The sequence below is a fragment of the Panulirus ornatus genome, chromosome 6 (assembly GCF_036320965.1).
Source record: "Panulirus ornatus isolate Po-2019 chromosome 6, ASM3632096v1, whole genome shotgun sequence".
Lineage (NCBI taxonomy): Eukaryota > Metazoa > Arthropoda > Malacostraca > Decapoda > Palinuridae > Panulirus > Panulirus ornatus.
In genome coordinates this window covers 47,090,721-47,106,430 of record NC_092229.1, presented here as the reverse complement: position 1 = coordinate 47,106,430, position 15,710 = coordinate 47,090,721, and the positions used below count along the sequence as shown (strand labels likewise).

Sequence of the window (15,710 nt, the reverse complement as noted above, 5' to 3'; positions counted from 1 at the left end):
CTTTGAAAATGTTTCTCTATACTTCACGTGCTATTCTTAGTGATATATATATATATATATATATATATATATATATATATATATATATATATATATATATATAGTCAAAATTGCATTGTATAAAACTTATGGTTAATTTTTTTATGGTGCTCGGCCTTCTTTGGAGGAAAAATGAGATTCATGCATGGTGTGGAGATTAGAATGCCTCTGTAGAGGTTTCATTTTTAAATCTCTTGTGAATCTTGTTCCCAGTTATGAAAGATGTTGAATGTATGTAGATGCAGAGCGTGAGCATTTACTGTCACTGCAAGAATGTTTTGTGTTGGCTACCTGTAGATATTTTGGTGTCAGCCATTGTATTTAGATCTTTCTTATTAACATGTATGAAGTGCATGAAAAACAGGGTCTGGGAAAAAGAGCTACTGGCCAGCTTAATGTTCATGCAGGATTAGACAACAAGTTTCAAGATTCTGATTGCTTTGTCAGTCACCTTGTATAAGTTTATGATATATATATATATATATATATATATATATATATATATATATATATATATATATATATATATAAACTGTTAAGTGTAAGATTATGAATATATGCCATACATGAAAGATGTGTAAAGTAAATTGTTATTAGCCTGTTGAGAAAATGAAGTCTGAAAATCTGATGCAAGATGAACAAGTAAATTTTGACAGTTGCATCTCATCGTAGTTACATGTTGAATTCTGGTACTAAGTGTTGTTCACCTATGAGACCAGCACTTCTCATGAATCCTCACTGTAGTTCAGGTCCTGTGTGTTTATGGTATTGGCTTAGTGATCATGTGAAATGAACTTTTCTACCTTTTTTCCAAAAGGCAATTTTTTTATACTAACAGAACAGTTTCATAAGTCAACTGATACCTGTATTTAAGCTTTGATCTATTATTAAGAACGTTTTATGTCATGTCAAATTTTTTTAACTTCTTGAGATATAACTTGAGAAGGTAATGGCTTTGATGCTATATATATAATATAATATACATATATAGATAATACAAAATATAATATATATTTTTTATTTCATTTATACTTCGTCGCTGTCTCCCGCGTTAGCAAGGTAGCGCAAGGAAACAGACCAAAGAATGGCCCAACCCACCCACATACACATGCATATACATACACGTCCACACATATACACACCTATACATTTCAACGTATACATATATATATATATACATGATATACACATGTACATAATTCATACTTGATACCTTTATTCATTCTCGTCGCCACACATGAAATGACAACCCCCTCCTCCCGCATGGGCGCGAGGCAGCGCTAGGAAAAGACAACAAAGGCCACATTTGTTCACTCAGTCTCTAGCTGTCATGTACAATGCACCAAAACCACAGCTCCCTTTCCACATCCAGGCCCCACAAAACTTTCCATGGTTTACCCCAGAAGCTTCACATACCCTGGTTCAAATCATTGACAGCACGTCGACCCCAGTATACCACATCGTTCCAGTTCACACTATCCCTTGCAAGCCTTTCACCCTTCTGCATGTTCCGGCCCCAATAGCTCAAAATCTTTTTCACTCCATCCTTCCACTAATTTGGTCTCCCACTTCTCGTTCCCTATATATATATATATATATATATTTATACATATATCCCTGGGGATAGGGGAGAAAGTATACTTCCCACGTATTCCCTGCGTGTCGTAGAAGGCGACTAAAAGGGGAGGGAGTGGGGGACTGGAAATCTTCCCCTCTCGTTTTTTTCTTTTAATTTTCCAAATGAAGGAACAGAGAAGGGGGCCAGGTGAGGATATTTCCTCAAAGGCCCAGTCCACTGTTCTTAACGCTACCTTGCTAACGTGGGAAATGGCGAATAGTATGAAAGAAAAGAAATATATATATATATATATATATATATATATATTATCCCTGGGGATAGGGGATTAAGAATACTTCCCACGTATTCCCTGCGTGTCGTAGAAGGCGACTAAAAGGGGAGGGAGCGGGGGGGCTGGAAATCCTCCCCTCTCGTCTTTTTTTTTTTAATTTTCCAAAAGAAGGAATAGAGGGGGCCAGGTGAGGATATTCCAAAAAAGGCCCAGTCCTCTGTTCTTAACGCTACCTCGCTAACGCGGGAAATGGCGAATAGTTTAAAAGAAAGAAAGATATATATATATATTTATTATTGATATTTTTATTAGTATACTTAATTGTTGTTTCCTTTGTCACCAAGTTAGCGACAGGAAACAAATGAAGAATGGCCCATCCACTCCACTCATATATATATATATATATATATATATATATATATATATATATATATATATATATATATAATATATATATATATATATATATATATATATATATATATATATATATATATATATATATATAAATGCATTCGTGCATATACATACATATACATATCACCATATACATGTATACACATGTACATGCTTGCTTGCCTTCATCCATTCCTGGTGCTACCCTGTCCCACAGGAAACAGCATCACTACCCCTTGCTTCAGCAAGAAAGTACCAGGAAAACAGACAAAAATGGCCACATTTGTTCACACTCTGTCTCTAGCTGTCATGTGTAAAACACCAAAACCACAGCTCCCTATCCATATCCAGGCAACACAGATCTTTCCATGGTTTACCCTAGACATTTCACATGCCCTGGTTCAGTCCATTGACAGCACGTCAACCCCAGTATACCACATCGTTCCATTTCACTCTATTCCTTGCATGCCTCTCAACCTCTTGTATGTTCAAGCCCCAATCACTCAAAATCTTTTCCACCCCATCCTTCCTTTTCCAATTTGGACTCTCATTTCTCCTTGTTCCTTCCACCTCTGACACATATATCCTCTTTGTCAATCTTTCCTCACTCATTCTCTCCATATATCCAAAGAGTTTCAACATACCCTCCTCTGCTCTCTCAACCACACTTATTTCCTCGCATATCTCTTACCCTTTCATTACTTACTCGATCAGACCACCTCATGCTACATAATGTCCTCAAACTTTTCATTTCCAATACATTCACACTCCTCCATATAACCCTGTCTATAGCCCATACCTCACAACCATATAGTATTGCTGGAACTACTGTTCCTTCACATATACCCATTTTTGCTCTATGATTACGTTCTCTCCCACTTACTCTTCATTGCTCCCGAAACCTTTTCCCCCTCTCCTACCCTGTGACTTGCTTCCGCTTCCATAGTTCCATACGCTGCTAAGTCCACTCCCAGATATCTAAAACACTCCACTTCCTCCAATTTTTCTCCTTTCAAACTTTGCATTGCAAATAAGTTGTCCCTCAACCGTACTAAACTTAATACCTTGCACTTATTTGCATTTACTCTCAGCTTTCTCCTTTCACACTTTTCCAAACTCAGTCACCAACTTCTGCAGTTTCTCGCTCGAATCAGCCACCTGAGCTGTATAATTGGCAAACAACAATTACTCATTTCCCAGGCCCTCTCATTCCCAACAGACTGCATACTCACCCCTCTCTCCAAAACTCTTGCATTTACTTCCCTAACCACCCCATCCATAAATAAATTAATCATGGGGACATCACACACTCCTGTCACAGACCAACCTTCACTGGGAATCAATTACTCTCTTCTCTTCATACTCGTACTCATGCCTTACACCCTTGGTAAAAACTTTTCACTGCCTCTTGCAGCTTACTTCCAACACCATATACTCTTAAGACCTTCCACAAAGCATCTCTATCAACCCTATCATATGCCTTCTCCAGATCCATAAATGCTACTTACAAATCTATCTGTTTTTCTAAATATTTCTCACACACATTCTTCAAAGCAAACACCTGATCTACACATCCCCTGTCTCCCTGAAACCACATTGCTCTTCCCCAGTTTTATGCTCATTACATGCATTCATCCGGATTCTCAGTCAATACCCTTATAATTTCCCATGAACACACAACAAACTTATGCTTCTGTAGTTTGAACACTCACCTTTATCCCTTTTGCCTTTGTACAGTGGCACTATGCATGCATTCTGCCAATCCTCAGGCACTTCACCATGATCCACACATATATTGAATATCCTTACCAACCAATCACCAACAAAGTCACCCCCCTTCTTATAAATGCTACAGCAATACCATCCAAACCCACCGACTTGCTGGGATTTTATCTTCCACAAAGCTTTCACTTCCTCTTCTCTCTTAAACTAACCATTCTCCCTGAACCTCTTACTTTGCACACCACCTCAGCCAAAACACCCAACATATGCCACTCTGTCATCAAACACATTCAACAAACCTTCAAAATATTCACTCCGTCTTCTCACATCATCACTGCCTGTTATTACTTCCCCCCTTGTCCCTTTCACCAGTGTTCCCATTTGTTCTCTTGTTTTATGAACGTTATTCACCTTTCAAAACATCTTTTTATTCTCCCTAAAGTTTAACGATACTCTCTCACCCCAACTCTCATTTGCCCTCTTTTTCAACCCTTGCAACGTCCTCTTGACCTCCTGCTGCTTTCTTTTATACATCTCCCAGTCATTTACACTCCTTCCTTGTGTGTGAGTGGATGTCTTTCTTCTTTAGTGTCCTGGCTCTACCTTGCTAATGCAGTAAACAGCAAGTGTATATAGTATATATATATATGGGGGAGAAAGAATACTTCCCATGTATTCCCTGCATGTTGTAGAAGGCGACTAAAATGGGAGGGAGTGGGGGACTGAAAATCCCCCCTCCTGTTTTTTAATTTTCTACAAGAAGGAATAGATAAGGGGGCCAGGTGAGGATATTCCCTCAAAGGCTCAGTTGTGTGCATAGTGCCATTGTACCAAGGCAAAGGGGATAAGAGTGAGTGCTCAAATTACACAGGTATAAGTTTGTTGAGTATTCCTGGTAAATTATATGGGAGGGTATTGATTGAGAGGGTGAAGGCATGTACAGAGCATCAGATTGGGGAAGAGCAGTGAGGTTTCAGAAGTGGTAGAGGATGTGTGGATCAGGTGTTTGCTTTGAAGAATGTATGTGAGAAATACTTAGAAAAGCAAATGGATTTGTATGTAGCATTTATGGATCTGGAGAAGGCATATGATAGAGTTGATAGAGATGCTCTGTGGAAGGTATTAAGAATATATGGTGTGGGAGGCAAGTTGTTAGAAGCAGTGAAAAGTTTTTATTGAGGATGTAAGGCATGTGTACGTGTAGGAAGAGAGGAAAGTGATTGGTTCTCATTGAATGTAGGTTTGCGGCAGGGGTGTGTGATGTCTCAATGGTTGTTTAATTTGTTTATGGATGGGGTTGTTAGGGAGGTAAATGCAAGAGTTTTGGAAAGAGGGGCAAGTATGAAGTCTGTTGGGGATGAGAGAGCTTGGGAAGTGAGTCAGTTGTTGTTCGCTGATAATACAGCGCTGGTGGCTGATTCATGTGAGAAACTGCAGAAGCTGGTGACTGAGTTTGGTAAAGTGTGTGAAAGAAGAAAGTTAAGAGTAAATGTGAATAAGAGCAAGGTTATTAGGTACAGTAGGGTTGAGGGTCAAGTCAATTGGGAGGTAAGTTTGAATGGAGAAAAACTGGAGGAAGTAAAGTGTTTTAGATATCTGGGAGTGGATCTGGCAGCGGATGGAACCATGGAAGCGGAAGTGGATCATAGGGTGGGGTAGGGGGCGAAAATCCTGGGAGCCTTGAAGAATGTGTGGAAGTCGAGAACATTATCTCGGAAAGCAAAAATGGGTATGTTTGAAGGAATAGTGGTTCCAACAATGTTGTATGGTTGCGAGGCGTGGGCTATGGATAGAGTTGTGCGCAGGATGATGGATGTGCTTGAAATGAGATGTTTGAGGATAATGTGTGGTGTGAGGTGGTTTGATCGAGTAAGTAACGTAAGGGTAAGAGAGATGTGTGGAAATAAAAAGAGCGTGGTTGAGAGAGCAGAAGAGGGTGTTTTGAAATGGTTTGGGCACATGGAGAGAATGAGTGAGGAAAGATTGACCAAGAGGATATATGTGTCGGAGGTGGAGGGAACGAGGAGAAGAGGGAGACCAAATTGGAGGTGGAAAGATGGAGTGAAAAGGATTTTGTGTGATCGGGGCCTGAACATGCAGGAGGGTGAAAGGAGGGCAAGGAATAGAGGGAATTGGAGCGATGTGGTATACAGGGGTTGACGTGCTGTCAGTGGATTGAATATATATATTTCTTTCAAACTATTCACCATTTCCCGCATTAGCGAGGTAGCGTTAAGAACAGAGGACTGGGCCTTTGAGGGAATACCCTCACCTGGCCCAATTCTCTCTTCCTTCTTTTGGAAAATTTAAAAAAACGAGGGGAGGATTTCCAGCCCCCCACTCCCTCCCCTTTTAGTCGCCTTCTACGACACACAGGGAATACATGGGAAGTATTCTTTCTCCCCTATCCCCAGGTATATATATATATATATATATATATATATATATATATATATATATATATATGTATATATATATATATATATATATATATATATATATATATATATATATATATATATATATATATATATTCATCATGCTTAACCACTCTTTCCCGCTTCACTGAGGTAGCGCCAAGAGATAGACGAAGAATGGCTGGTCCACTCATATACACATATATACATAAACCAGCTATATGCTGGTTGCATGAGCCTGATGGGATTTGACCAGTGGAGACCCCATTGCTCATCAAAACATACCCATCTTCACCCTTAAAGATAGTGAACTCTCTTTCCATACATTCCTCTAAGTGTGCAAGAACAAGGCTCACTTCAGCCCACATGGTTTCATTTACTGCCATATCCACATGGTTTCAATTACTGCCATATCCACTCCCAGGTATTTAGAATTCCACTTCCTCCAAGTCACCTTCATTCAGACTCGCACCCTAAATAAGTTCTCATTTTCTTATACCTAATAACCTTGCCTTTATTCACATTTATCCTCAACTTTCTCCTTTCACACATTTTCTGAAACTCAGAAACCAGCTTATTACTAATCTGCCAACAGTGCCACCAGCAAACAACTGACAGACCTCCCAGACTCCCCCATCCCAACAGACTGCATGCTTGCTCCTGTCTCCAAGACCCTTGCATTTACCTTCCTCATCACCCAGTCAGTATACAGACAAAATATCCACGGTGACATCACACACACACACACACACACACACACACACACACACACACACACACACACACACACAACGCAATCTTACCTTCACCTGGAATTACTTTTCCATCTTCTGCACCCACTTGCATGCATCTTACTCCCTTCCTAAAAACTCCTCTGCATTAATAGCTTTTCTTCCTTATCATGTATTTGTAACAGCTTCCACAAAACATTTTCATCTTCCCTCTAATGCTTTCATCAGATCTGTAAATGCCACGTACATATCCTTCTGTTTCTCAAAAGTATTTCTCACACACACGTTCATCAAGGCATACACCAGATCTACATTATCTCTCTCTCTCTCTCTCTCTCTCTCTCTCTCTCTCTCTCTCTCTCTCTCTCTCTCTCTCTTCCTGAAACCACATTCTTCTTCCCTAGTCTGATGCTCTGTGCATGCAGCCACCATCTTACTTACATGTCCATACAGCTGAATGACAAAATGATACATTTGTAATTTGAATGCTCACCCTTGTCCCCCATGCCTTTATAGTGGCACTTTATATTTATTCTACTGATCTTCAGGCACTTCACTATGATTCATACGTACATTGAAAATACTGACTGACCAGTCAGCAATACATTTACCGTATTTCTTAAGAAATGCAACTGCAATAACATTCTCTTCAGCCTTCTTGCCAAATTTCATGTAACACATGCCTTTTACTACCTCTTCCTTTTACCAAACCACTTGCCATGACTTGCTTTGCATACCTCCCTACCAAAGCACAATACTGGAGCCAACTTGTCATCAAACACACTCGGCAGTCCTTCAGCGTACTGATTCCTTCTCCTCTTGTCAATGCTGCCTTTACCACTTCACCATTTGCTCCCTTCATTATTGCTTTCATTTTTTCTTTTTCATTATTAATCTCCTTCCAAAACATCTTTTTTATCCAATCTTTGTTGATACTTGATCACCCTAACTCTCATTTGCCCTCTTTTTCAGGCCCTGCACCTTCCTTTTGACCTCTTGCTGCTTTCTCCTCTACATCTCCCAATCATTCATATTCCTTCCCTTTAAATGCTTGTTGGGCATACATTGCAGCAGCAGCTTGCTACTTTAAACAAAGCCTGGCAGGATTCAGCCCAATGATGATGTGAAGATTTGCAAAGTGATATGTGAATGAGATGACCACTTCACCCAAGCAGGGTTACATGCAGTCTAGTAGCGTTGTTCTATGGTTATGTGACTCCTGCCAAATGAGAACTCCATAAGTGATATCTATGCATCACAAAATTTAGATGATTAACTTATTTGTTGCTTTGTGTTCTTAGTTATGGTAGATAAGCATAGAGCCAGTGATGCAAGTTCTGCTACTCCAAGGAGTGCAAGGAAAGTGAAGTCTATAGAACAAAAGATAGACTTATTTAATATCTTCCACCTACTGAAAGTGCAGTGTCTTTACAGGTGTTGTTTTGGTGTTACCGAGTCAATGGAGCAACCATAAAGAAAACTGAGGTAGTTTTTTGTGGCATAGTTGACTGGCTACTTTGTAGGGGAACAAAGGCCACATGCACAGTATCAGGGTGATGCACTGCCATCATTTTGGAGACAGTTCTTCATGCTTTTTCTGCATGGTTATGTACTTAATTTCTTTATACTTTTGTAAACATGTTAAATGAGGTATGTCTGATTTTGACTTTTGGAGTTCTCATTATAGGATGTCTCTCATGGGTCACTTTGCCTGACAACTTATTTCCGTAAGCCTATTACCTCGCCAACTGTGGTTTTACCAACCACAGGGTCTTCCAGGTATGTAACCCATGTGGTTGTCAGGGAACCTCTATGTATGTTTTTTTTTTTTTTTATGTCTTGTAAGTGTACTATGTTCACACATTTTTAGAATTAAAAGGGAAGTTAAAAACTATTTTTACTGAGTACATATCTTTACTTCTTTGTATTACCCAAGTAGCTTGTACTTTTATGAATTAATGGGCCACATCATGTTCCACTTTTATGACTACATTTAGTTGAAGTGAAGTATCTTTGTAATTATGCTTGTTTTCTGTTTCCCATGTAGGGAGGTAGTGCTTGGAATAGATGAAGAACAGCCATGTTTACTTGTATCCATTCTCTGGTTGTCATTTATGAAATACCAAAATTGGATTTCCCCTATCCACAACCAAACCCCATAGAACTCTTTGTTGTTTCCCCTGACTCGTAAGCCCAGATTCAGCCCAGTAACTGTACACTTTCCTGTGTATGAGATTGCTCCAATTCGCTGTATCTCACTTATCCCACACTCACCTGTATGTTTGGGCCCTGATCACTGAAAACTTCTTTCTCCCCATCATTCCCCCCACTCACCCACACACACACACACACACACACACACACACACACACACACACACACACACATCTGACACATGTGCCCTTGATTAAAGTCATCCTCTCCATATGTCCAAACCATTTCAGTGCTACCTTGTCAACTCACAACCATATCCATTTACCACTGCATCAGTCCTTTACCTTACATTATTTTTAATTATTCAACTCTTGTCACACTACTCTGTCTTAAAGCATTTGATTTCCAGAACATCCACCCACTTCTGCACTCTTTATATTTATAGTCCATACTTTGCATCCTTACAGCAGTTTTGGGATGACTATGCCAACAAGCATACTCATCTTTGCTGTAACAAAAATAAAAAGATTTTCTCTATACATTCCTCATTGTCACCAGGAGCTTAACCCTCTGATTCACCCTATGGTTTACTGCAGCTCCCTTGGTTCTTTGAGCTACCGTGTCCAGTCTTAGGTATCAAAAACATTCCACATCCTCCAGGTTCTCTCCACTCAAACTCACACTCCAACCAACTTGGTTCTCTTCCATGCCAAACTTCTTAGGTTTACTTTTCTTCTCATTAGTTCTCAACTCGTTCCTCTCACGTGCTTCCCAACTCAGACCCCAGCTTTTGCAGTTTCTCGCCAAGTCTGTCTGCAAATGGCAACTAACTCATCTCACAGGCTTTCCCACCCAAGCAGACTACAAACTCCCCTCTCTATCATTTACCTTCTTCATCATCCCATCCATAAATAGATTAAACAGCAGTGGTCATATTACACACCCATGCCACTGACCCACCTTCACCTGAAACCACTTCCCCCTCGTGATTCCTTCTAACCCTCACACCCTACTGTGTTATAGAAACTCCTCACTTGTTCTTGTAGCTTTCCTTTCTTGACATCTTTTTATAACACTCTGCAAAGCTTCTCTATCAGCCACATTATTTACTTTTGCCTGATCTATAGATACCACAATCTCTCTCTCTCTCTCTCTCTCTCTCTCTCTCTCTCTCTCTCTCTCTCTCTCTCTCTCTCTCTCTCTCTCTCTCTCTTAGATATGTCTTTCACAGATTCTTCAACACGAAACAAGCAGCAAATCTACACTTTCTCCACCACTCCAAAAGTCATATTGTTCCTTCCCAGTCTAATGCTCTGTACATGCCACTACCCTATCAGTCACCACTCTTCCACACAACTTTACAGGTACACACACTAAAAAATATAATCAAATTATCCTCCAAAATTAGTCCAATGAATTTCGAAATGACCTGCACGACATTTGTTGTCGTCTTAGCATTGATAAGCATTAGTGTCAGACAAATTTCCTAATACTTAATAAATCCCCAATTTATAGTTATTTTCAGTGAACTGAGAAATTATTATAACATTTATTTTGGCAAGTGACTGGAAATGTTGGCAGCATTCAATATAGTACAGTCCCTTGAAAGCAGGGTTACCATTATGATACCAGACCAATGAGCATATCTCAAAATCCTTCATCTGTAGTGTCACATTGTGTTAAACAAAAGTGGTGAAATACCTTTTTTACAGTGTGACCACTCAAAAAACTTGTACCTCTGTGATTCAAACATTTAATTATATCCTCCTTGCCTTTATACATTGGCACTACTTAGGCACTCCTCAATCCTGAGGTACCTCACCTTTGGCCTTTCATACAATCGGAAACATAACTGACCAACCAGCAATGCAGTCATGCTCATGAGAAATTAAAGTGCAGTCCCATCACTTCAAACCACTTGCTGCTCTTCATCTTCTGCAAGGTTTTCACATCTCTCTCTTTTCACCAGTCCACATGCCCTGACTCACTTTACCTAGTGATCACCTTGTGAAGTCCTTGGGAGTCTTTTACTCCCCCAGCCTGGGCTGGGTCCTGGTTGTTGGGTAGGGTCGTTGGTCAGCCAAGCTGTTAGAAGCTACAGCCTGGGGACTCTCATACCCCACACAGTGTAGCTGGTCTGGTACATTTGGTAGATACTTTGCATACCTTCACATTCAAACAGTCCACATCTGCCACCCTATCAAATGATACATTAGAATGAAGAATGACCTAATCCACAGCAAGCACAATAAACAACAGTTGCCTTCTCTAGAAGGATTGTAGGATCGATCCTTTGGACTTTCAAGACAAGGGAAGAAGAGCTGATGAGAATATTTTTCAAGGGGCTAATTTTTTCACATGCAGAATATTGTCATGTTCCAACATCATCTACAAAGTAGGGAAAAAAGCAGAATTAGAAAGTATTAAGGGATCTTTCACTGCCCACACATGATGGTAGTGGAAGTAGATTACTTGGAATGGCTGAAATAATGGCCTGTAATCCTTAGAGGGCAGATGGGAGAGGTTTATCATCATCCATTTCTGGAAATTCTTGAAAGGCAGGGTTCCCATACTTAAATTCTTGAAAGACTCTCCACTGGCACAACAGACAAATAGACCTTTAATAGGTACGATATACTCAAAAAGAAAATTTCTTAAACACATGGTTCCCAAGACTCTTCAACACCTTGCCTGCAATCATCAGAGACACCATGGAATGCACAGTGGAAAAGCTTAAGAGTGCCCTAGACAAATGTTTACAAAATATACCAGATCAGCCAAGCTGTGGAGGCTATATGGGCCTGGAGCTGAAGCTTCAAATAGCTTGATGGTCCATTCACCCAACCCAGCAGCTGAAGGCCCTTGAAGACTTCATCAAGTTTAGAGCAAAAGAGCTGAGTAGTATCATTAGCAAATACAGGTACGCCACCAATTTTCCAGCAACTGATGGTTTGGCACCTCCTTTATTCCTGACAAAATTACGTGAGGAAACTTGAAATTATCGTGGCCACCAGACTAGTTTACTGGGCGGCCACAGATAGCATTGTGTGTTGGGTGCGCTAATTTACATTCTTTACACTGCACTTGTTGGTGGTGATACTTCAATTCCGAGATTTTTAGCTTATTTTGCTTAAATTTAACCCTAGCTATGGTTTCTAAGATATATGAGTGTCAGTCGTGGTGTCAAACGTAAACCAGTCCACATCGATCCAAGATAAAGTAGAACTTATGAAAAAATGGACCGTGGTGTTTCGGTGTATAAGCTGTGTGATATCTGCAGTATTGGTTCATCAAGGGAGAAAATATTGAAATTCTATGCAGACAGCGATATCCAAGAAGCAAATAACAATTAGAAAAACTATGAAAGATGGTAAGAGGACTGAGCACAATCGAGTGATGATGGAATGGTTTCGACAGCCTCGGAGTGATGGAGTGGACTTGTCAGGTAGCATGATAATGGGCCAGGCTTAGTTGTTCCATAAAGAGCTTAAATTACAACATGAGCATGACTATAGTGAAGGATGGCTTTAAACAAGAAGCGTTATGGAATTTCCATGAATAAAGTGTGCGGAGAAAAGCGGTCTGCAAACTACGGAGCTGCTGAGTATGTGGATGAATTTGCGAAAATTGCAGCTGACGAGCGCCTCAGTCCTGAGCAGATGTATAATGCTGACGAAACTATTATTCTAGCATTGCACACTTAGTAAAACACTAACAACAGAAGATGAAGACCCCACAGGACTCAAACAATTTAAGGACAGACTTACCATCTTAGGGTGCTCAGACATTTAATATTTGTTTAGTTTAGATTTCTAGCAGTCCATAGTATACTTTAGACTCATGGGAGATGTATAATTAGTGGGTTAAAGGTGTGTTGATGAATTATTATTATGTGACCACAATGGGTCCGGCAAAATGGTTAATCTGGTAAGGCTTTGGAACCAAGAGTGCCAGAAAATCGGTGGTGTACCTGTATAACGATTTTGCATAGGGAAGCATTTGAACTGATTATCAGCACAATATTTTGTTTTGGAGGGGGATTATCAAACCAATGCAGGTTAATTTCCCTTTAGTTAGTGAACTTTGGTGCATTAATGATTATGATTATAAGAAATATGAATAAGTTCAAACTTACATTACTGAATCAGACCTAAAAGAAATATGTTGCTGTTATGTCCTTTCCATTCGTCATTGAGCATTTATATGGAATGGAATCCACTGGGCATCTTGTTGCATCTCATCAACCTTGCTGTATTGTGTTTGCTCAACATAGTCTGCCATGCCACCTAACCTTTGCTTAGGCTGTCATAGTGGAGGGCAAGGATTGCACCCTGCATATCATGTGATCTTATATATTCTTTCCATTTCCTATAAGTTCTTATTGATGAATGGAACTTTGTTGTGTTTTGTTTTAATCTTATAGATATGTTCCCTGTTTTTTACTCTAAGTTATGTATATTTTACTGACAAACACAAATTTCCTCTCAATATGACATAGCAAACACTAGGAATATAGAATATAAATTCCTTCATTCATCCCATGTGTTGTGTGATTGCCACATAATGAAAGCAGGCATACCAGTACTTGATAAAGCCCAGAAGAATACTGTACATTACAACTCATTATCATGTTTCAAGTGTAAAGCATGGCAAGTGTAGTGATCCTTCTTTCTTGACTCCATCTGATCCACCCCTTTAAATTGATTATGGGGTAATGATGGTAGATAGCTTTAAATATATTTATGCATGATGTATGTATACAGGAGAAAGGAAGTAATGAATAACATTACTGTATTTAGTTTCAAAGAATTTCATGCATTGATAATTCATGTCATCAATTAAGAGATGAATATTTGAAATTACTAAAGGTTTACAACAAAAAGAAACAGAAATACCTAGGTCATTGGGCTGCAGGCACCAGACCCTCATTTGCATTGTTTGGCATATCAGGGGTGATGGTTGCCATTACAAGCACAGTTAGGTTTGGAGGACAGGTACATGACAGCTGTTGAATTTAGTTATGTAAAGTGAACTTAGTGTGTGTGTTTATTGTGAGTGATAACTGAAAGTGTATGAGAAATGTTTTCATGGCTAAGTGAACTTGGTGTGTGTGTAGTCGTTATGAATGATAACTGAAAGATGTTCTCATGAGTGGATTGAAAAAGTACTTAGACTATGAAAGATGAACTTTTTCTTTTTCCTTTGCAAGGCCAACCTGAACCAGGCGGGAGTGTTCAGCCGTGTAAGTTCCACAGTATGCTGTATCAGTGTTGTGATTAGTACTTTTCAGGATATTCTTTTTGTTTCCCCTTTTCTTAAATGCATTTCTGTAAGTATTTTTTTCCTTAGAAGATTGGTCTTTATTTCATATGGTAACTCCCTTAAAATGTATGTATTGGAGCATGCCTGTTACTGTTAGGATTGCTTTTCATCTTTATGTTTTGTGATGATTATGATTTACTTTTTTATTTACTTTCACATTGAATAAGAGTATAATTGGTTAAAGTTTTCCACTAGAGGGCAAGTACTTTTTCATATTCTTTTTGAAGTTGAGTGGTGATATGAAAAGGAATACAGTAAGTCATTTCAGTCGTTGAATATACACTCCTCAATTTCAGTTATCGATATCTATCTTAGATTTACAATAAACAGTTTCAAGTGAAAATTTTGCTTAAAAGTGAAGACATATTACAAGTTATAAAGTTAGTGTTTTAGTTAGAAATTGGTTTACTGTATGTTTGAATATTTTACAGTGTTTTATGTTACACTGTGTCATGCCTTTTTAGAGAAGACTACCTAAAATGATGTAATACACTAGTATGTAGGTCACAACATATCATGGAACAGGACACAGTTGTATATGGCATGTCAATATCATAATGTAATAATTAGCAATATGTGGGAAGAATACATCTCATATATCCTAATTTAAACATAACATCATGATTGGAACAGTTTTCTTGAGAATATCTATCTATCTACATCTCTTATGCTCCTTTTCTCTGATAACTCTCATCAAGTGGGTGGCCAAGGTAAAGAAGTCTCCACTTATCTCTGTCCTTAGATATTTTCCTGCCATACATTATTCCTTGCACTTTTCCACCATTTCTCTCCCTCTAGTCCTCTTCCACCCTATTTTCCCATGCCACAGGTGGTAGTCGAGTCACACTAACCCTTTTAATCATACTGTCATATGCCTCCCTGTTATCTCCCATCTTGCATTCTTTCCATGTTCTCAAACCACCTCAAGGTATTACGTTTCACCCACTCTACCACTCCGCAATTCATTCCCTTTGCATTCCTTGCCACACCAAACCTCTTGTACACCCCCTCATTTCTTTATTCATTCCATTTAGTTATTCCATGTGTTCCTATTAAATATATCGTTTCCAAAGCCTGGA

At 39.2% G+C, this 15,710-nt stretch overlaps 1 protein-coding gene across 2 annotated transcripts in view; it reads left to right on the top strand.

Annotated features, from left to right (window-relative positions):
- The window catches only part of Lis-1 (LisH and WD40 domain-containing Lis-1), a 70,711-nt gene that overhangs the window by 1,434 nt on the left and 53,567 nt on the right, over nucleotides 1-15,710 (top strand). The window contains exon 2 of one of the 2 annotated variants that reach the window (XM_071662855.1): nucleotides 14,519-14,551. The exons of the other annotated variant lie outside the window; for it this stretch is intronic. The gene's annotated coding sequence lies outside the window, so the exon portion shown is untranslated. The remainder of the gene's footprint in view (nucleotides 1-14,518; nucleotides 14,552-15,710) is intronic. 2 annotated transcript variants of the gene reach the window in all.